This window comes from Stegodyphus dumicola, chromosome 8, assembly GCF_044657685.1.
Source record: "Stegodyphus dumicola isolate Sdum_Otavi_A_Nest chromosome 8, ASM4465768v1".
Lineage (NCBI taxonomy): Eukaryota > Metazoa > Arthropoda > Arachnida > Araneae > Eresidae > Stegodyphus > Stegodyphus dumicola.
Window position 1 is genome coordinate 117,041,102 of NC_140775.1, and position 23,252 is coordinate 117,064,353.

The following is a 23,252-nucleotide window of genomic DNA, read 5'->3' on the forward strand; positions in this document are numbered from 1 at the left end:
TATATTTGATCTTGTATATTTTAGTCCTCCAAATGTAACGAGATGAATTACGATTAATATGATTTCCTTTTCTTTATTATCTTGTATTCTCGTCTCAGAGCGCTAAATGACGTAATCTATGTTTTTGGGCAATCTGCCAACTTTAAGCTCTGAACTTCAGTTATAGAGTCGTAGCAATGTTGATCCTTGCTGTATTGAGAATGCTTACCTTTTCACTCACCTAATAAACACTTGTTATCCCTGCGATGAAGTTAGTTAATTCAATTTATTTTATATAACAATATATATATATATATATATTATTTAACTTCGCAATGAAAATTTTGAGAAATCGACGATGCTTTAATCATTTTGTACAGAAAATTGAGTGGTAAAATATATTCAACCATCTTGCTTAAATCTTTAAAGTGCGCGAAAGGTCATGTGACATGACAGAAATATTACTGGATGCCCATTGGTTCATCCTAGAAGCCACTCCCTTGGTGGCTACACAGATGTGCACTTGTGAAATATGCTTTCCGGGCTAACACCTTTTGGACTAATAATAAATTAATGTTAAAAATTTCAATTATGGTAAAATTTGAAATCGGCATTTAATAAAATCGCAGATTAAGGAATAAAATTTTTAAAGCTACGCTCATATCTTTTAAGAAGATAAAAATGAAGTTTGCTAAATGAGGTACTGAATTAAAATTCTTGAATCTCGTAGTTCATTTTGTCAATCATAATCTGAAACAAAATATAATAATAGAAAAGGAATGATAAAAAAGTAAAAAAAAAAAAAAAAAAACAGTTTAGAACTTTGACATTTGTACAGAATTGTTTTTAATGCAAAACAAGTAGAGAGGAATGAGAAGTACACTGCTCAACATTGAAAATGCAACACCAAGAAGGAGTGGTCAGAAAGTGATGAAATTTGGAAAAAAAGACAGAAACAGCAAGCAGCAATAAGTGATCTTTATTTCAAAATGATAGTCAGAATACAGAGCGAGAACGGCGTCAGCTCAGTAGGATAGTTGATAGTTGACGGGGGACGTGTGCACCATCTCTTTACCATAATGGTTAATTGGCATATGCAACACGTCCACCTCTATCTTGAGCCAGATGGGCCACACAGGCGCCTCGCACCATACACCGAAAACGGCTCAGTAGGATGTAGGACCACCGCGGACAGGGATGCACGAAGAAACACGTCTAGGCATAGAGTCAATAAGAGTGCAGATAATGTCCTGAGGGATGGTTCTCCATTCCCTTTCAAACATTTGCCACAGTTCGTCTGCTGAACGAGGCAGGGGCAGAGTCTGCAAACGGTGTCCAATCACATCCCACACATCTTCGATTGGTGACACGTCAGGAGAGTACGGTGGCCAGGGAAGCATCTGTGTACCTTGCAGAGCATATTGGCAGATGCGAGCACTGTGTGGTCGGGCGTTATCTTGTTGAAAAATTGCATTAGGCAGCCCCTGAAGGTTGATTGCCACCGGCCGCAGTATATTATCCAAGTATCGTTGGGCCATCATAGTGCCCTGAATACGAACTAGAGGTAACCTGGAATCGTAGGCAATAGCGACCCAAGCCATTATGCCAGGTTGTCGCGCGGTGGGATGTTCCACAGTTACTGCCGCCGTCATACGTGTGTGACGTCGACGTCACACACGTATGCGGCGATTGTCACTGGATAAACAGAAGCGTGACTCATCTGAGAACACGACGTTTCGCCATTCTGTCATCCACATCACTTACATCATTCTGTCATCCGGCACCATTCTAAACGTTGGCGTCTATGCTGTGGGGTCAATGGCAGTCTTCTTAACGGACGCTGTGAATGCAGGCCACGTTCAACCAATCGACGGGAAATGGTTCTTGTCGACACGGGTATCTTGCACATGCTGCAGAATCGCGGTACAAGTGACTTGCGGGACCGCCACAGCTTGTCGGCGGATGCGTCGATCCACGCGTGCTGACGTCACTCTGGCTGCACCTGCACCCCTCCTTCTTCCCACATTTCCTTGTTCCAGCCATGCTCGCCATAGCCGATGCACCGTGCTCGCATTCATGTGGGTATCAGCTGCGATTTGACGTAAGGACCAACCCGTCCTTCTCAGTCTGATCACCATACCCCTCGTAAAATCGTCTATCTGCTGGAAGTGCCTTCGTTGACGGCGGCCTGGCATTCTCTCCTATTACACGTATCCTCCGGGACAAAAACCAACTTTCTTCCATAATTCGTCTGGCAGAAGTAACGACAAGAATATTGCCTATTCTGCACGTTCCTTCCCTTATATCTTACTCCACGTGCGTCGGAGAGCTGCGCATTTCACATCATTCGCATAACTCAGTGACGTGCGTCTACTCTAAAATGTGCATAAATTTCTGACCATTCCTTCTTGGTGTTGCATTTTCAATGTGGAGCAGTGTATTTCAAGAGTTAAAATAGGTAAACACTAAACATGGAACATTAAATTCTTTCTAGAAGATTAAGAAAAGGAAAAAAAAAATTGCTTATAATGAGAATTCTTAAAAGCAGTAAGTACTGAAAATTTTTGTGATAACATATGATATTTGTAGTCTAGGTACTGAAATAACAACAAGCGTGTTTTTTTTTTCTAATGAACGCTTCAGTCGGATATGAATATGACTAATCTTTCCAAGCTTTAAATTAAAACATTTAAAGGTATTTTAGGTTAGGATTCGAATGGCAAATTAAAATATAATCTTGAAAATAAGAATATATGCAATATTCATATTCTTTACATGAGTAATAACGATAAAATTGGTATTAAAAATTGAAATTTGAAAACTTCAGCTTATAATCTTATACTTCAAAGAGTTTAAAGTTTAAAAAAAAACTATGAAAATAATCAAAGAAAATGTAAAATATAAGAATCATAAAGTCAAAGACCAACTGCAATCTTATCTTGATATGCAAATTCCAGTTTAACGACGACTTAAGGTTTGGGAGTTATGATAAGCCTATTAGTTTAAAAATTAGTTCCTTGGAAATTAAAGTTACAGCAAATAAAATCTTATATTCAAAGTGATGGGAAAAGAAAAAATTCGTACGATATAATTCATCGGAAATTAATGCCGCATGTCAGCTTGCGCACGTAAGAACAGAAACGATTTAATTATTAATTATTACCTGTGCTATATTTCGTTAAATGGCGTGTGCCCGAGTTTTGCCAGGAAGAGAAACCAGCGAGCTGAAAATAATATAATCTCAAAGATGTGTACTTCAATATGCTTAGTAAAAGAGACCGACTGCTTGTTTCAAAGTCTTAGCCTGATTAAATTTACTCTGATTAATCTTAAAAATTGAGTTAAGGAACAGATTTTCTTGTTGTCTTGATGATGTGACTTATGAATGAGTTAGTTAAATTTTATTTGTTTATTTCGGATAGCTATCACCTGTCTTTCGGTGATATTAGAATCTCTTTATGAATCTCAATTTAGAAATATACTAGTTTTGCTAAAAAGAAAAGAAACATAATTATTGGTTATTACTTTAAAATTTTCTCTTTGAATACAAAAATTTGTAAACGTTCTCAGAAGAAAGAAGCTATTTTATTTTAGCTATTTAATAAAAAAAAAAAAAAAAAAAAAAAAAAAAAACCGTATATAACATAATTTAGGAATGACAGAACTAAAACTAGTCAAAAATAACCTCACTTCTTCAAAATTACCTCAAGCCGATTTTCTAAGATAATTTTGTAGATTTTGAAGGAGAAGGCTCCAGGTTCCTTCCATCAAGAAGAAACAAGTATTCTTCCGAGCTTTTTTGCTCCTTAGAACAAAAGCGGACTTCGTGTCTTCTGTTCTTGAAATTAATATCTTCGTATGAAATTAACTTCAGTCTATGACAGATTTTATAATGATTTTAATTTTGATACTGAGGAGTTTCTTTCCATTATTATTATTTAGATGAGGAGTCTCCAAAGTACGGCCCGCGACAACTAATGTCTTAATGTTGCTATTACTGCTGCGATAATTTGGATAAAAAAGACAGAATAATAATAACTCGATTTCATTTACTTGCTAGGCAAAGCTTAATGACAAGTGTCCGCTTGTAAAAAATATGCTAATGAGATTTATATAACTGTGATTTTCCATTGACAATAGTTTGCAGTTGCGGACCAATTTTACTTTTACCAATTATTAAAAGAGATTTAAGATGCTCATTAGCTAACTTAAATCTGTAAACAATCTTAGTGTACTGTAAACATTCATTTTGGATAATGTTTTCTCACACAAGTAAGTAGAACCAAAATCAGAAAACAGCCCACGAGCAAATTTATGCTAATTATTCAAATTGTAGTGGAAGACTCTTCTAAAATTCGAACAAAAATGAGTTTGGATAATTGCTCTGAATAACATCACTGCGCTCTAAATCAGTAATTCTCATTTGAAGTTCCAATGTCTATCAAAAGGATTTTGAAAAATCTTAATTCATTACAAATGACATCAGAGTCTGAGAAATGAGTATCAAAATTTATTTCCAAAGCACTCAAAGCTTCGATTGCAAAATCGACAGGAAATTCAGTCTCAGTAGTGTGGCTCAATATTTTACGTTTTTTTTTAAATGTATGAAACATTTTTTACGTAATTGTGATTGAAACAATAATATTTTATGCTCGAACGATTTGATATTAGTGCATAAATCAGGGAGAAGCTGGTTTTCTCCTTGCAATCTCAAATTCAGTTCGTTCATATACTTTTAAATCTACCTAGAATGCTAACTTAAATAGCCATTCGCTATTTTGTAATGAGAATGTTTAATTTTTATACTGTGCTTTCAAAAGGACTACTGGCGTCATCTGTTAGACGTTAGTGTACTGAGGGTATTACCTATTTCCGCTTTTGACTACCAGATGTCTAGAAAATTAAAACGGTTTAAAAAAACTCGAGTAATCATTATGGGCCTAAGGCTGGAAAGTTTGGAGACCCCTTGCTCGATCACAAAATTAATCACACCAAATACTCACGAAATTCACTCACAAACTAATGTGGACTGTATTACTTTTAATATTACTTCTGTGAACACAAACATGAGAACTTTATGTATTCTACTCGTAAAATAGTAGATCCTTTAAGGTGCGGATGGACTCTTGCCATCCGCATCGCATTACTCAAAATACATATCACATAATCAGAACACAATTAATGGCGGCTAGTTTTTTGCCTTATTTTTCTCTACCCTTTGTTGCCAGATCTCTCCAGTTAAACAATAGTCAAACATAAGTCTTGACGTCACTTCTCTCCGGCGTTAAGATCCCTGAAATTATCTAGACGCTGAAACTTAAAGAATCTGATCTATACACCACATGACTTCTTTGTACGGAATATTAAATTATATGCATTTTTTCTTGCATTTCATTTAAACGTATTGGATTGAATTAAATCTACTTCGTCGATAGCGCATAAACCACAATAGAATAAATGCACTATTTAAAATTCACTATATTTGTTTACCATAGCGACACTCTGGCGCTAGGTTCATTTAACAGCATTATATTTCGTTCATATTATAACTCAGAATGCACAAAATTTATATCATTTGAAAAATTATTTAATCGTTGCCACATGTTCTATTCAAATACTATAATAAATCTAGAACGATGTATAAAAGAAATTAATCAAACAAAACCAAAAAGAAACAGTTTTTCACAGACGATTCAGTATTTCTCATTCAATTAATTCAGTTCTCACTTCGCGACAAGGCAAAGATACATAAAAACTCAAACTATCTTTATCAAAAATTACGAAGTAAATCTTAAACACTTATTTCCTCGAAAAAATTCCAGAAAGGATTAAGCATGATTTAATTCGCAATAATAAACGAAGGAGTTATATTTGTTGTTACGAAGCTTAGTCTCTCTAGATTGGCAACAAATCTATTATTCTGCTGTTTCATATGTAAACAAAATTATCCGCCATGCTATTTAAAAATTAGGCTTAACCACACTTAAACAGCTTTTAAATTCTTGATAATTGTACAAATATTGCTTGCGGATTTACAAGATAAGAACAACATAATTCAATCATTTTTAAAGCAAAAAATGCACAATTTACAAACATATAAGAGTAAAGAAACTGAGATCACTGAGCCGGGTAACAGAGTGGATATTTATATAAATATATTTATATACGTTTGGTGCAGCCGATTGCAACCAAAAAGGGAGGTGCACAATTACATATTATACATATTGTAGCAGTTCTATATACACAGTTTCAACGTTCTAAGGCTTCTCAGTTTTAAGTTACACAAGATACGTACGTACGTACATACGTTCGTACAGACAACACGAAAAATTCTCTTCAGAATTCATTCTAAACTAGTTTTATAATTTTTTTGGAGGAAAAGAGTCTTATTCTGTCCTTACGTACAGATGTCGCGCAAAAACATCGTTAAATTGCATTCGATAGCGATCAAAATGGACATTTTCGTTGAAATACGCTGGAAACTTTTCGCGACTAGAATACTTCCTTTTTACTTCGTACAAGGAAGTAAAAATGGAAACTTTTTAACTTTACCGAATGTTAATGATTAACAGAAATAAAAAGGATATTTTCTATTAATAGTTTTTTACAGCAAGTGAACTATTTAAATAGTATAGCGGAGCCATATTTAAGACGTATAAAACACGCATCTTAAAATAAGTATGCGGTTCATAAAAAGAATTACTTATATTAATGATTATACGGGGTACAAATGAGAGGAATACGAATGATCTTATATCTCTTAGTTTTGAACATATTTTGAAGTTCAATTATTCCAGAATTTTGTACCAATCATTTTGCTCAGGTATTTTAGAAAACGCTCAGGTATTATTTCCTATTTAGAAATTTAAAAAATGAGAATTTTATTTTAGATCGCATTTTTATACACTCATCGCCATTCTTTATTTTTTAACATTTTAAGAAATTAATTTGAGCTGCATTTTATTAAATAGTATGTTGTTTGATTTGCTATCTAGGATTGATTATGATTCAATATTTTAAATCGTGTTTGTTGATCTAAGTAGTATTTTTTAAGTTTTCGATCATAAGCAAACATATACTATTCTTATAATTATTGTGAGGTATCCCAGAAAGGTTAGTGTCGGAAATTGAGTTATTTTAAATAAAGGATTTGGGAAAATAAATAAAAACTTTCTTGCAATTGATTACTTTAAAATTAACTTTGAAGTATCATTAGAATTTAGTTTTAGTTTCGCCTAAAAAAATTACAGTTAATAAAAGTAACATCAAAAAGTTTTCAATTAATTTTAAGAAATGCGTTGATTTAGTTTTTTTTTTATGTCAAGATTTATTTAAAATGATATAAGAAACAAATAATTTTCTCATTCTAAGTCTGTGATCCGGTGACCATCCATTGGTTGAACTCAAAAACAATTCATTCTCCTTTTAATGCAGGATTTTTTTTTTCGCGAATATTTTCAATTTTGAAAAAGAAATTTCTTTTTACACATCATGTTGTGTGTTGTTTATACGTACAAAAGAGTTTCAAAAACTTTGAAAAAGAATAGCTGTAGGAAAAATATTCTGAACCAAATAAGAAGCGCATAAAAAAGAGATTTTTTCGCTAATTTTGCTTTTTCATTTCTGTAACAGCTTATTTATAATTTCTTTTTTATTAAACATATGACATTAAAAAATAACGGTGTTTTTGTGTGTTAGGTATACATAAAATCAAATTTATCTATGTTTTAGACTCAGTTATATATGACCTAATAAGAATGTTAAGAATAGGAACATTTAAAAAGGAAGGAATAATAAAATTATAGACTACAATCTGAGAAAATGGAACATGCGGAAGCATATTAGTCAGTTTTATTGCATTACCTTCTGAGGCTGCAACTAAATGAAAATCGGGTAATATGAACCTAAAGAAATTTTAAAAATCTTCTAGAATTTTTTGCTAGTTACAGCAAGACTAAATCCAAGTTAGTGAGCAATGTTGTATAATATAGGAAATAAATCTTATGCAGAAAACAAAGCTAAGTAAAAATGATTCATAAAAATTTCGCAATAGTGTATTGGTTGCATATATTGATAATTAACCTTACAATACATATTACTATAACTTTACTTAATATGTTCAGAAACACTTCCTGCTTTTTAAAATATTCATTCAATGGAATATGCCCATTCAGTTTTCACTTTGGGTTAAAAACTAACTGTTCTAAAGAAGTTTCTTCAGTTTCTTTAAATAAGGGGCGTATCCTGAATTTTCATAGGGTATGCTGCTGAACACCAAATTAAAAAATTATATTAATGTAAGAAAGTTTGAATTTCATGTATTCGGAAGCTGGCTGTAATGTTTACATATAAAAGTTAGTTGGTGTATTTAATTATGGCAAAGCACACTAGGGCTATCTGCCTAAAGGGAGGGATGCCTTCGTGGAGGACTTTCTAAGGGAAACTGGCTCGTATACACGTTACACATGGGGAAAACCACGAAAACGCCCTTGCAGCCAGCCCGTTCGCGGGATTCGAACTTCGGACCGAACTACCAGTGTTCAGCGACTTTACCGCTCGGCCGCCTTACATATAAAAGTATTAATACATATTGTATAACATATAAAATAATGCAGCGAACTTATTTATCTTATTTAAGGGCACAAACCGATTTTGATTCATTTATTCAGATTACACTATAATAAATTTTCAAGTGTAATCAGTAAATAAATTATATGATCTGAGTATCTGAGTCGAACCCTGGTATAATTAATGCTGATATTGGCAAAATCAGCCACTCAGTTTTTAAGTTTCATTTATCATGTTATGAATACCCCTGATATAATATTATATATATATATATATATATATATTTAATAAAATTTCGGGAAAACTGGAATTAGAAAATGGAAATTTTTCTGCGTTCAAGAAAGTTCAAATTATTATTAGAACCAAGCTTTTAATACATTTTCTTGATATGTTACAGTCTCACAATATCGATAACTGATTTCACATATTGAAAGCCCATATAATGCTTGGGGGGGGTGAGAACTTTTCCTGTTTTTTCTCTTGTGTATAAGTTTTTTGTGATTTGAGACTGTGCTGTTTTGACTAAAATAAACTGAGAAATCGCTATTTCCTTTCCATGCAAAATTGTGCCTACATGTTTCTTATTCTACTTAAAGTTAATTCTATTCAACTTTATTTGTGGAATCAGCTGACCGATCAAGGCCTCTAAAGGCAGCTTTTGCTTTACATATGTTTTCATTTCCTTATTTTACTGAAGATCTACTCTTTATAGCTCGCACATGAAAAATCTGTAAACTTGTCTTAATATTTGAGAGTTTAATTTTTAAAATTAAAAGGTGCTGAAATTTCAAACAATGCCTCCAAGAACAGGAGAAAAATGAATAAATAAGAAAAAAATATCTGAAAGGTTCAGACTTTAAATTACGTCCAAAGAGGCGTTTTTTTTAACGTTTTGTGTGTTAACTTTATTTATTAAATAAAATTAATTCTTTGCACTTAAACCATAAAATTCAGTTCAATAGCAATGCTGCAAAATAATTTTAAAATGAGCCTATCTTTAGAATTTCCGATACACAGTTCCGCGCGCTGGAGATAAAAAGGTCTTTTTTTCTCCGTAGAGTGTTGCCATTGCTCGCTTTTAAATCGTTGAGTATGCTACTCAAAAATTAGTTAAAGTTTTACAAAATATGAAATCGATAATAAAACAAATTCCAGGTTTCGAATTTGGTCTTCCACATACCCATATTCGTAGGAGGATTACGTCATTCAAAATTCGATGGCTCTATGTGACGTTCTTTTATCACAATGCAAGAAATGTACATACATTTATGGAGATTTTTCATTATTTAATTTCTTCAAATATAATGCAGTACTCTAACATTTGGTGGCAACAGTTTGAAAAGTGAAACGCCCATTTATAGCGATTCAACGCAAAACGAAAACAATAGTCCTTCAGGGACAAAGCCCCTTTGGACTAATAATTGATAAAGTAATAAATGATGAATAGTTAAATGAATAGCCTTCCAACGGGATAGTAGTTAGTGTCTCTGACTACTGTACCGAAGTGCCCGGGTTCAGCTCTGGCAGAAGGCACGGATGCTGTAAATGTATAGCGTCTTTGCGACATGAGGAGACACTACATATATGCCGAACCAAAAGTCCTACATATATGGCGAACCAAAAGTTTGGTGTTAGGGGAAGAGGGCTGGAAAACTTTCGAAATAGTTCCCAGGGCTGCTTTCCCTCAAAACTGGATGGAACCGGGTAAAATCGTACTGCCACTTAGATGGTGCCCAAGGCTCTTACCAAAGATAGACTTAGCCCTGTACTCCTTGGGGCTTGTTCTGATTAGGCTAAGCAAGTGAAATTATTCACTTAAAATATGAAAGGTTAAAATATTAATAAATTAAGTAAATAATGACTTCAAATATCATAAGAATTAAGTAAACATAAATAAATTAATAATAAACTGAGTTGAAACTATTTAGCAAAATATCAAACCTTCACCCTGTACTTCACACTAACAGTCAGCCTTCTCTACAGCTCAAGGGGACAATAAAGCAAAAATAAATATTTTCGAAGCACGTATTCATCGCGCATAAATTTAAGTGTGTCTTTATTTTGGCTTCTAATCCATTATAAGCATTTCGAAGAAACGAGTATATCCCATGAAAATTTAAAAAGGAGGACTTTTTACCGCAGCTGTTGAAGTTTTTCTACATATTTTGTTCTCCCCAGGAAAACTGAGTCGTTTTTTCTGTGTATAGTACCGATATCAGTTTTTCTAACTTTCAAATAAGATGAGTTTTTATATATTTTCTGTTAATATAGTAATTCACTTGTTCAGCGGAGTCTTATTTGAAGCTTCTGTGTACTCTGGCTAAAATTACGATTTCACTCAAAAAGATTTAGAGGCATCGGAATCGGACATTGGCTGAATTCAAGCTTTGATTCAAAGCGAAATGCTTCATGTCTTAAGACATATACTAATAAACCCTTCAAGTTGCTAAATTCATAGTTTGCAATAATCCATGGCAAAAACGTTTCTTTAACATCATAAACTATTAATAAGCTAACTTTATTGCAATGTAACTTGCGTACGTCTTGTGTTTTTACTTTATGTATTATCGGATATGCCTGTTAAGTATAATCTTTTTTCAATAGGTTTTATTTTTTTAGAAGAAAAATTTTCGTTTTCAAAAGTGCATTATTTCGTTATTGACGCTCATATTTCGATAACATATAGAAGCAGAAAACCTACACGATAGCGTGCAGTTCGTTTTGTTTCGAATTTATGGTTCTAAATAAAATCGATGATTAAATGTAAAGCTGTATATTTAAAATGATTAATAACGATTCTATTTTAAGCCTGACTTAAAAATGATAATTATTTTATCACAGTATGAGAATGCGGGTTGCATATATCAGTTGCCCTAAGACGACGCCCATGCTATTAATTTCTAAATTTAATACTTGTATTTTTTAATTCTTCAGACATCTTAGTTTGAGGTTAAAAAAACCGTTATTGTACAATTTATGAAATTTAAAATGAAAAAATTGTGCATACCCAAAACTGAATAATAATCTTCGGTTCAACGCGATTGATTGCAAAAGGCACCAGAAGCAGAAAAGAAGTGGGTGGTATAGTAGAACATTATCTAATATATGCTGCCAGTTACGTGGTGAAAAATGAAAAAAAATTAGTATAAACGTTTAGAAACATGATGAAGCATTTAAAGAGAACTGAATGATAGGTGTAATATCAAATTTATACAGTAGGGGGAAGTGAGAAATACTAAAGGTAATGAAGAAGCATTTAGAGAGGACTAAATAATAAGTGTAATATCAAATTTATACTGTAGAAATGAAAAATGCTAAAGGTAATGATTCAGAATAATTATATACTATTTTCTGTAAAAAACGCTTAACTCTTTTAATAAGAATTGTAAATGTCACATTTAGTCACTAAATAAAGTATTTTAGTTTGAAAATGAGATCAACATTTTTTCAGCGTTAGAACACGTTCAAGTTATTCAGTGAATAATGTTTATGATTATCTATACTGGTAACTGCTATTATTTTCATGAATATTATTTTCATGAATATTATTTTCAGAGGCAATCATCTTAAGGTGGTGAGTGACGCAATAGAATTCAGTATATTTTTGAATTTAAAATCAAAAATAATTTTTATCATTAAAATGTAATGGTAAATATATTCTTTCTTATTTCATGTTAAAAAAAGGAAAAATAAAAAGCCATGATACTATTATTAACTCTAAGGCATTAAATCTGAGATGTATGACATGAGGTATTTCGGCATCAAAAGTTATTTATTCGCACTATTTTAAAAGAAAATAAAAATAATCTATAGTTTTATTCTGAGGCGATAATACACGCCTGCTTTTCAGTATGTGGAAAGATCTATGAATTTTCAGTTTGACGTGACTTTCTGGAGTGGATTTAGAACCTATTTTAATACGTACGTGCTGCCGAAATATCCCTGAACTAAGACTTCAGCTGTTGCTGAGAGATCTCGAAAGAAACGTGACTTTGGCTCGCAGCCAGATATTCAAAACAGGAGGTTTTAAACGCAAGGTTTTGTTTTCGATACGAGCACAAAGTCTTCCAACAATTTCTGGAACAGTCACGCAAAAGATGCAACCAGGCTTGTATTTTGCTTTGTTTTCCTTCTTTTTTTTTAATGCTTCTGCTCTTCGCACGCATACATAAAATTTAAATATAACTACGGATACGATGGAGCATTAGTTGCAGTAAAGTGTCTTTAAAATGTTTGAAGGTTTTGAGGGGAGTTGAAGGCTGAAAGCTAGTGGTGGTTGTCATTCACTCCCAGTGAAAGGAGCAATACATATGCAGATTCTTGAGAGTAAAAAAAATAAAGAAAGAAGAAGATCTGGGAACACCGATAGGTTTTTTTCGAATATTATTTTAGTAGGTTACATCTTACAGACATTTGAAAAATATTACCTCTTATCGTTGGATAAAGAACCCTTAACGTTTCTTTAATATTTTCAGAATGAAACGGTTTAAATGAGGAAACTGTTTAAAATAATGAGCGCTATTATTAACCCTCAAGGTGTTCCTAACTTTGCTGAAAACTTCTCTACGAGTGTTATTGCTTCCCTCATCAGCTTTCGTGCAGCTATGGCTAGAGTTCATAAGCTATTGAAGTTCGTTTATTTATTTCTTTTACTATAAAAGTGCTTTTCCAGTCGGCTTTACAAAATATTTCATTCAAGAAATAATTTTATGTGAATTTCTTAATACAGTTTTCCAAAGAAGTGTTACCTTATGCAGTGTAATAAATAAAATCTCTTCCATCTACCGATAGCAAAATTTTTGGCGTAAATTCTTGTGTATTTTCAGTAACACATTTTACATTGCAAACGCTATTGATATTTCCATAAAAACAAAAATGCAACAAAGCATTACTCGAATTTTACTACTACAGTGAGTAAACTAAATGAGATTACACTTTTAGAGTTATACTTTCTAAACTTTTACTAGTTTGTAAATAATTTTTAAAAATTAAATTTATTTTTAAATAAATTAAACAAAATTCGAGGTAAAATATAAGTATTCTAGTTATCGCTTCGAGTAATAAAATTGTTTATCTCTTTCCTCATTAAAAGCCTATGATAATTTTAAAAAATTAAAATTTTGTTTACAATTTTTGGAAGATTTTCCGAGTAATGCTTTGTTGCATTTTTGTTTTTATGAAAATATCAATAGCGTTTGCAATGTAAAATGTGTTACTGAAAATACACGCAAGAATTTACGCCAAAAATTTTGCTATAATTGCTATAATTTTTTAAAATTATTTACAAACTAGTAAAAGTACCTGATGCATTAAAATATTTGTCAGAAAGTATAACTCTAAAGTGTAATCTCATTTAGTTTATTCACTGTAGTAGTAAGTTACTTTTATAATTTTTTGGTAAATTAATAGAAGGTAAATAATATAAAAGTTTAGACATTTTTAATGTCTAAAATTATAGTATATAAATGTAATAATTGAATTATATAAATTAAAACACTGCTCTGGATGTTTTAGCTTCCTATTTTAGTAAAAATTGTCTTTTGAGTTTAATTTTTCTGTTTTCGGAGCGAATAATTAAAGCATTATAAGTTTTTATAAAGAATAAATAAAACAATAATAAATAGTCTAGTTTTATTTATAAGCTAAAACTCGACTTCGTTTCGTTTAAATGCTAGTCTAACCCGCTCGATGAATTTCATCCCAGCTTTAAAAATGCTAGCACTGAAAATTAAAAAAAAATTTCTGATGTGGAGACCACAGGATGTCCTTGCGTGTATTCTCCTTGTAAATTACACACATTTTTTGCTGTACTTAATTTAAACTGATTTACTGCTATTATTCTAACTTAATCAAACAATTCCTATTAAAACTGCAAATTTTAAAATTAAATATTCCGGTCAACTTTTGTCGTACATAAAGAGCATAAACAGCATAAAGTACATAACAGCATAAAAGTTATAACAGCATAAAACTTTCCCAAATATATGTATAGGGATGAGAAACAGCATTAAAAGACAGATTACGTTATTTCTCCAAAATTAGTTTTTCTTTTAAATTTGGCATTGCCAAAAAATGAATATTTTCGATATTTAAAGCATTTCAGTAGTTGGAAGCGTATGACTGTGACCAACGATTGTGGAAATAAGGGCGGGGTAAATACTTCTAAGTTGGGTATATGTATATAATACTTTTGCAATACAAAAGAGAGGTGGTTCCGCATACAAAATTTCGACCGTCTACGGATAATCGTTTTTGAGTTATACGAGAACCATACGTACATATGTAAGAACGCATGGAAGTCACAAAAAATCAAGTTTGAATCCATTTTACAATTCGTTTTGGAATAAAGAATCCTTTATTCTGTTCTTGCGTACAGATGTCCTAACAACAACAACAACAAAAAAGTCAAAATGCATTTGGGAACTGTCAAAATGGATATTTCCGTTGAAATATAATACCTAAAATTTTGACGATTATACATTTCTTCGTTTACTTTGTACAAGAAAATAAAAGAATAAAACAATTAAAATTTTATTCTTGACTTCAGTCTGAAGTACAAACTAAACTAACTATCACAGATTTTACTTCCGGTTCTCGCCGGAATAACAAACAATATGGAATTAAATTATTTGGAATTTACTAGTTAAATTACAGACTAGCACCTGGCTCGACTAATTTCGCAATCTATTATTTAATATTCAAATCGAAGGAGAAACTCACCGACTTGTAGAAATATTTCTTATATAGGATATTAAACAAAGAGTTACATTACGGAGTGTGAAGTTGGGGCCAATCCTCGTTTCTTTAAACTTAGATTCCTGCTTCTGTTTTAAGCTCCTCTTATTTACATATTCTAGTGGAGCAGACCAAACAGTACGGGTATAAGACGTAGTTTAACATAAGAAATATAAATGATTTAATTAAAATAAACTTATTAAATTCCTCAAAATATTCAAAACCAAACAAAACTTTGATCTTGTTCAAAAGTTAGTAGAAAAGTTCGATGACTTTAGCTGCTAAACTCCTGGAGATATTCAACAACAAATTTACTGATTTAGATAATGTTTCTACGCCTGTTGCTAACGAAATATATGGAGCTGTCAAACAGTGACAACGGCTTGGTTTTGCGACTCATAGTCGAGTTTTGCTTAAAAGAATTTCAGCCATATCTTGAAAATGATTACTAGGTTTATCTCCACAAAATTTCAAGATAAAAACATTATGAGAAACATTATTTTATTAAAATGTAAAGAAAGTTTTCTTATTAAAATTAATGTTTTGACCAGTGGCGTAGTGAGGGGGTCAAGGGGGTGTATGATGCCCCGGGCGCCATATCACTGTGTCACTGTGTTCATCATATCACTGTGTCACTGTGTTCATCATATTACTGTGTCACTGTGTTCATCATATCACGGTGTTTTTTTCGGGAAGGGGGGCGCCAGTTATGCTCGCTACTCCACTGGTTTCGACGACTTAATGGACACTTAATATTTTGTCTTCGTAGAACCCTCCTCTTTTTAGTACTGAGACTATTCCGATCTTTACGGAACCTTGTCACTGAAAACATATGTTTAGGATGAGTAGTTAAAGTTATATGTAATACAAAGCTATCTTTTTAAAATGCATTTAAAAATAAAGGAAAAGAAAATTATTCTAGAAAATTTAGTATTGCAAGCTCCTTTGAAACTATAAAGAACCAAAATGCACACTGTGCATAGTTTTACAAAAAGAATTTTAAAAATTGAATTTATTTATTAAGATTATTAATAGATTTGATAAATGAAACTGGAACGCATATGGAATATCAAAGCGGAAAAATTATATTTGATACATACATTGCCGCAGGAAAGCACTTACAAATTCCTAATATTTTCTTGAAAAATTGATGCACTTATAGCAAGGAAAAGCAGCGAAAGTAAACTAGACAAAAATCAAATAAAGAGGCAGTATGAGGAGCCCAATGGAATTCCTGTAGCTTTGTTATTCCAAAATCTTAAGAATTTTGTTATTCACGTTTCTCCTTAAAAGATGCTAAGTTAAATGGAGGAAGATATAAAGGAAGGCAATTTCGTTCCGAACTTTTGAGTTTTGGTACCGTTCGAGTTTAGGAGATAACATATGTGTATATATGTATAACATCTTTTTTTTTTTTCCCACTTTTAAAAAGAGAAAAGGGAAAAGGTTTGGAAGAGGCCGTCAGTTCTGCGATAAAAGCTCCAATATAGATGTACGAATTTTACTTTCCCCCTGCACCTGATTTAACGGAAACGAAGTGAAACGTTCAGGAAACCTAAAGAAATTTCTAAACACGCAAGGTGATTTTTTTTTTTGGGGGGGGGGGTTCTTTCGTTCAAGCATTGAGAAAGCGTGTTTCTGCCGGGACTTGCTTTTGTTGCTTTTTGGCTCAAATGGAATGGAATTCTCGAAAAAATTGTAAACACAGGTAATTCATATTCGAATTCTAGTAGCATATTTAGGGGGGGGGCGGGAATGTCGAAGGCAAGTTTCCAGTCATAGTGCAGTCTGTTATTTCGTGAGCTAAGGCTTATAATAATATATAATACTAACGAGATCACTAATGGTAATCGAATAAATATATATTTTGCATACATATATATTTTTAGTATACGTATTCAGTGACAAATTCAAACTGCGCTGATGACGAAAATGCTTATAAAAAGTATTAATTAATTACATAATTATATTAACTAACTATAGTATCAAAAATAATATGAAAACTTATAATATATGACACCAGTTGTGCTACAAATGGTAATACGTGAATAATAAAAATAATTAGAAAATTATTTAAATATATAATTAATCACATCAGTTAACTATATTATTAAAAATGAAAATAAAAGCATGTCTTTAAGAGTTAAGTTGTCTTAGCAAGTTAATTGTAGCAAAAGACTCATAATATATTGCATTGGAAGCATCTGATATGAATTATACTAGTGGTAAAAAACAAAGTAAGTTTCAAATTTGCATTATTTGTAAAAGACTGGGTTCGTTACACACAATGTGCTTTTTTAATCTGAAAGATAAATAAAATGTTTTGCTTGAGGTGGAGTGGCAACAATTGTTAGAACTGGCAGTTTTAGGCGGCTTGAATGATCCAAATAAACTGATACTTAATAGCATAACACAACAGAAATTTTTATTTATTAAAACTTAAGAAAACTCTAAAATGCCCTAAATTCAAACTGTAAAATGTATTTAAGTTAAGGCTTGTGCAGCTTTTGGGTTAGGCACTTAAATGTAGTTCAGGGTATAAAAATTAATATAATTGAGGAAGTAGTTTGAGTTTAGTTTTAAATCAAGGGATACATTAAGTTTTAAAATTTCATCATTAGTCATTTAGGGTAAAGTTAAAGAGCTCTTCTTAGACATGTTTTCAGCTAGAGGGAATGAGTGTAATGCTTCATGTAAACTAACCAATTTTGTTTGAATTTTTGTTTTATTTTTGATTTTTGCTGTTTCTTCTGAACTTTTCTAGAAGATCTAGATCAATCTCCAAGTTAATTGGAGATTGGACTTTCCAAGTTAATTGGAGATTGGACTTAGGAGTCAAGATTATTCTGGACTTCGTGTGATGATTAGAATCATGGACTTATATAACATAGACTTTTATGCTGTGCAACTGTGTATGTATAATGTAAAGTATTTCACATGTGTAATATCTGTAAATGCATATATTTTTGAAACTGAAATAAATGCCATCTGGCCTGCTAACCGTCCATTTGGAGGGATCTAGCTAGTATTAGGTGGTATCTACCAGGTCGTACACACTGTACGACTTTTCCGCAGGGAACTTTAGGACAGTGGTCATCCCTAGTGGTGTCAAAATTAAAAATGTTAAAGTATTTACGTAGCGAACTGAGTCCTTCTTATAAACTTTTGATGGATAGTGTATAAGGATTGAAAGAATGCAGCAAAGATTAAAGGTTTAGTCACAGAAATGAAGGCAAAAATACAAACCAGTAACATTGCTATACTGTTGTGTGTGTACGGGTTCGTAATAGATTGAATGCACAAGTTCAATGAAAAGTCAATAAAATTTATTCTTATCACAAGAAATAAAACAAAATGCTGAAAATGCTCAGAGAAATTCGCGCATTAGCACAATCTCACACAGTAGTTATATTTTAAATTACTAAAACGTTTAATAGAACACAATTCAAAGTGCAGAGAAAGCTATTCCGTTCAGCAAAATTTAATGCAGCTAAGTAAACAACAACTAAAAACAACTGAACTGAGATGTTTTTCTCCGGCTTTTTAAAGCTTTTTAATCATGCACGAGAACGTTCTGGTAATTTTATTTTCTCGACGTTTCTGAAAAGCTAAAGAGTAGAATTACAGTTACAGTTAACACACAATTGCATTTATTCAATTTAAAAATAAATTACAAGATATCTGCTTATTAACGTTAAATTCGCGTGCTCCTGTATTTTTACTTTTCCTACTTAGCTTTCTCTTAAAAATAAGTCTCGTGCTGCATTGCACGGGGATATAAAACAATTTGAATTACAACTCTACTAAAAATTGCCAACTAAATACAAAATCCGTCACAATACTATGAATGAGAACCGAACCATAACGTACTTTGACTACACATCTCCAAATAGTATACATTGTGTGTTGAATCTCATCGAAAACTATCCAGTCCTGCATAACAAAAAAATATAATAAATATGTTTTCTTCTCTCAATAATTCCTTTTTTTTGCTTTTATTTTACATCTGTTAATAGAGAATAAATTCATTAGTTATTAATTGCCTGCACGCAGCATTTGCAATTTTATCGTAATTTAATATTTTATAATTAAAAATTCTAATACTCTGTAAACTAATTAAGTTCTCGAGAGAAATAGTGGAACGTTTCTGAAGCCTGTTATCGATTTTTACATTTCTTTTGTTTTACTTTAGAAGATTAGATTACTTTTGCTAAAGAACCTGAATCCCTTCGTCTTGCATATTAGATTCTTCTTAGGTCAGCATGCATAAATATTTAGTACAAAGAAAAGTGATTTGCATAAATCATTATCTAAACATCTTCTTTCTCTAAAAAAATCCAGTCAAGCGAAAAGTGACTTAAAAGGAAAATTTAAGCGAAATGCTTTATCTAATAACATAGGATAAGAAAACACGTAAATTTATTTATACGTTACTTAATGTTCCTCACATAATATGCGATACGTGTTGTTACCATTCATTAGAGTTTTTGATATATCTCCGCATTTAGTTGTTGCAGTAACGATTTTCACTCACGTATGGTAAGTGTCAAAAAGTCTGACATTAAAAGGTTAGGAAATAAATACGTTTTAGAAAATGAGTAAGTTACCGATTCAAAGCACTACTTGGGAATAAAGTGAGGTACTTCCAGATTTACCAGTTACATTTATAAACTATGAAACAACCGTAAATATAAAATGTCTTATATTAAAGCATGATATCAAGATATAAATATGTAGCTTCACAGTTGTAGATATAAATATGAAGAAATGAATGCGAATTTATTAGAGATAATATTTAATAAATAGATTTATCCAAATTTACAGCGATGCATACACTTTTCTGGGTGCTATTCCGTTAGAGCGGCGTCAGTTAATGAAGAGAAAATAAGAAGAAAACGTTCTTATAATTCAGAAACATATCACATTCACATGTATACTGAGGATTATGATAATGAGAATTATGTTCAATCATTTTATTTTAGAAACATCGTGCTTTAAAAAGAAATTTAAGCATGTTATGCTTAAAATAATTAAATATACATGCACTATTACTAGATTCCAATTAGATGTTAAGAAAAGTTAACAATATCAGCCTTTGTTTAATACGCGAGCAAAAACCTGCCTTTTTAATTCCTTACAGTATGTCATTAAACTTAGTTCTATATAGGTATTTTAAATATACATATATGTTTTGATATTTCTAAAGATGCCAACGCACTGATAAAATATGAGATAATTCTTATACCAATTTCATCTTTACTATCATCTAGATACTATGAACTTTCTTTAGCCACCATTACGTCACAGGTAGCTTTAACATTCCTGAATTTAACAATTAGTAGATTTTCAACGACATAAAAGAAATCTGAGCAACGATTAAGCGCCGAGTCACACAACTCCATTCTGCTTCATCAGTGTTAGAAATTGTGATGCTTTCTTCAAATGCTTCTCATCATTCGGAAGAAAGAAAAAAAAAAAAAAAAAAAAAAAAAAAAAAAAAGACAAAATCGTCGTGTATCCAAAAGATCGATTTGAATGAGGGGCGTATAATGGAGAAATAACTCCATGTGTGTTGTCGTTCATAATTGTCAAACATTGGTGCTTAATCGTACACTCTTTTACGGATTCTCCAGTGATTTTTCAAAATACCACTAAAACCTCTTAGTGCAGAATACGCATCCAAGTTTTCAACCTTCATAAATTGACGGAGAGCCATACAACACAGCTTGCAAAATCTCCAATTACTAATAAAAATTCTCTTGTGTACACTACATGACTCCCTTTACGGAATATTAAATTATATGCATTTTTCCTGCATTTCACTTAAACTTACTGAATTGAATTAAATCTACTTCGTCGATAACGCATAAACCACAATAGAATAAATGTACTATTTAAATTTCACTATAGTTATTTACTATACCGACACTCTGGCGCTAGGTCACTTAACAGCGTTATATCTCATTCATTTTATAACTCAGTATGCACAAAAATTGTATCATCTGAAGAATTATTTAATCGTTGCAACATGGTCTGTTCAAATACTGTTATAAATGTAAAACGATGCATAAAAGAAATTAAACAAATAAAAAATAAACAGCTTTTCACAGACTACTCAGCGCCGCTTACCTAATGCACATGCGCTGCTCATAAGCATTTTCCGCTGACCGAGACAGACTGACGACAACATTTGCTGGTAATACGAAACACTTATTTCATCGAATTGTTTTACAGATATATTTCTCATTCCATTAATTCTGTTCTCAGTTCGCGACAAGGTTAAAGATACATAAAAAACTCAAAATATCTTTATTAAAAATTTAAAATATATAAAAAAAATGAAACCCCAAATACAGTTAAAGCAATAAAAACTTTTACTATTAAAACTGGAGTTTCTATGCAAAAACAAGCAATTCGGCCAACAGGACAGAAGGCAGATTTTTCGGTGCACAAAAATGTAAGTTTAATTTTGGTCCCCCTCGGCAAAAAGACACTGAAGGTGCAGAAATTGAATTTATTATTCTGCTAAGTTTCAAACGTAAACAAATATGGTTGCTATGGCTGCTGCGAATATGGCTAAACAAATATGGCTGCTGCGGCAAAAATTAGAATTAGCCGCACTTAAAAAGCTATTAAATTGTTGATACTTCTAACTATTGCATGCAGATGAACTAGATAGAAACCTGAAAAACATAATTCAATCAGTTTTAAAGCAAAAAATGCGCAATTTATCAACATATAAGCATAAAAAAACTGAGCTCATGGAGCCGAGTAACACAGCGGGTGCGTATATATATATATATAATCGGATATATATATATATACACTTTTGGGTGCGGCCGATTGCAACCAAAAAGGGAGGTGCACAATTACATGTTATAGCAGTTCTATATACACAGTTTAACGTTCAAAGGCTTCTCAGTTTTAAGTTATACGAGATACATACGTACGTACGTACGCACAGACGCCACGAAAAAATCTCTTCTGAATCCTTTTTTAAATCAGTTCTATAATTCGTTTTGGGGAAAAGAGGCCTTTATTCTGTCCTTACGTACAGATGTCACGCAAAAACAGCGTTAAATTGCATTAGATAGAGGTCAAAATGGATATTTTCGTTGAAATAGGATACTCGGAATTTTTCGTGATTACAATACTTTCCTTACTTCGTACAAGTAAGTAAAAATGGAGTGCAATTACAAATAAATTGTTAAAAGTTTATAGAAAATTATTCTTTAACACTTTAGAAAATGCATCTGGTATTACTATGCTCCTGTTACTTAAAGTGCATTTGTAATTTGGAAAACAGAAAACATTAGCTAATGGCCATGTTTATGTGGTTTATGAATATACTGCAAGTGAACTGAAGAGGTGGGGTCTGGTTGGTAAGTGATTTTCTAAATAACTACGAATTAAAATAGAGATAATATGTTTTTATCAAGCTTTATTTCTTTTTTGACTTATAAAAAACACAGGTACATAAAAACGTATTCATAGCTTAAAATTTTGTAATGTTTATTAATTCAAGATGTGTCCATCATCGATTACTATGCAACTTCTTAAAGCGTCGACTGTTTTTTTAATAATATATTTATTTGAAATAATTTATAATATATGTAATTGATCTTTTTTATAAATAGGTATTTATATCACTAAGTAATTAGTAAAAGATGTTTTTAACACCATATTTTATATCTTGGTTTCAAATAATCATTTGCCTGTGGCTAACCAATGCGTTTGCTAGACATTTTATAAAAAATAAAATGATGTCGTAAAATGTAATTTTGTGTTTTTCAGCTCTTATACTTCAACCTAGATAGTATTGTAACTTTTACTGGGCACTAAAAATTGTATTGTACTAAGCAAAGTCTTACTTCAGTAAAAAATACTAATCTTATGCAGAAAAGAACTTTATAATGTTGAAAATATGTTCTTTCCCTTTAATGTAAGTTTCATTGCATATATCGAATTGG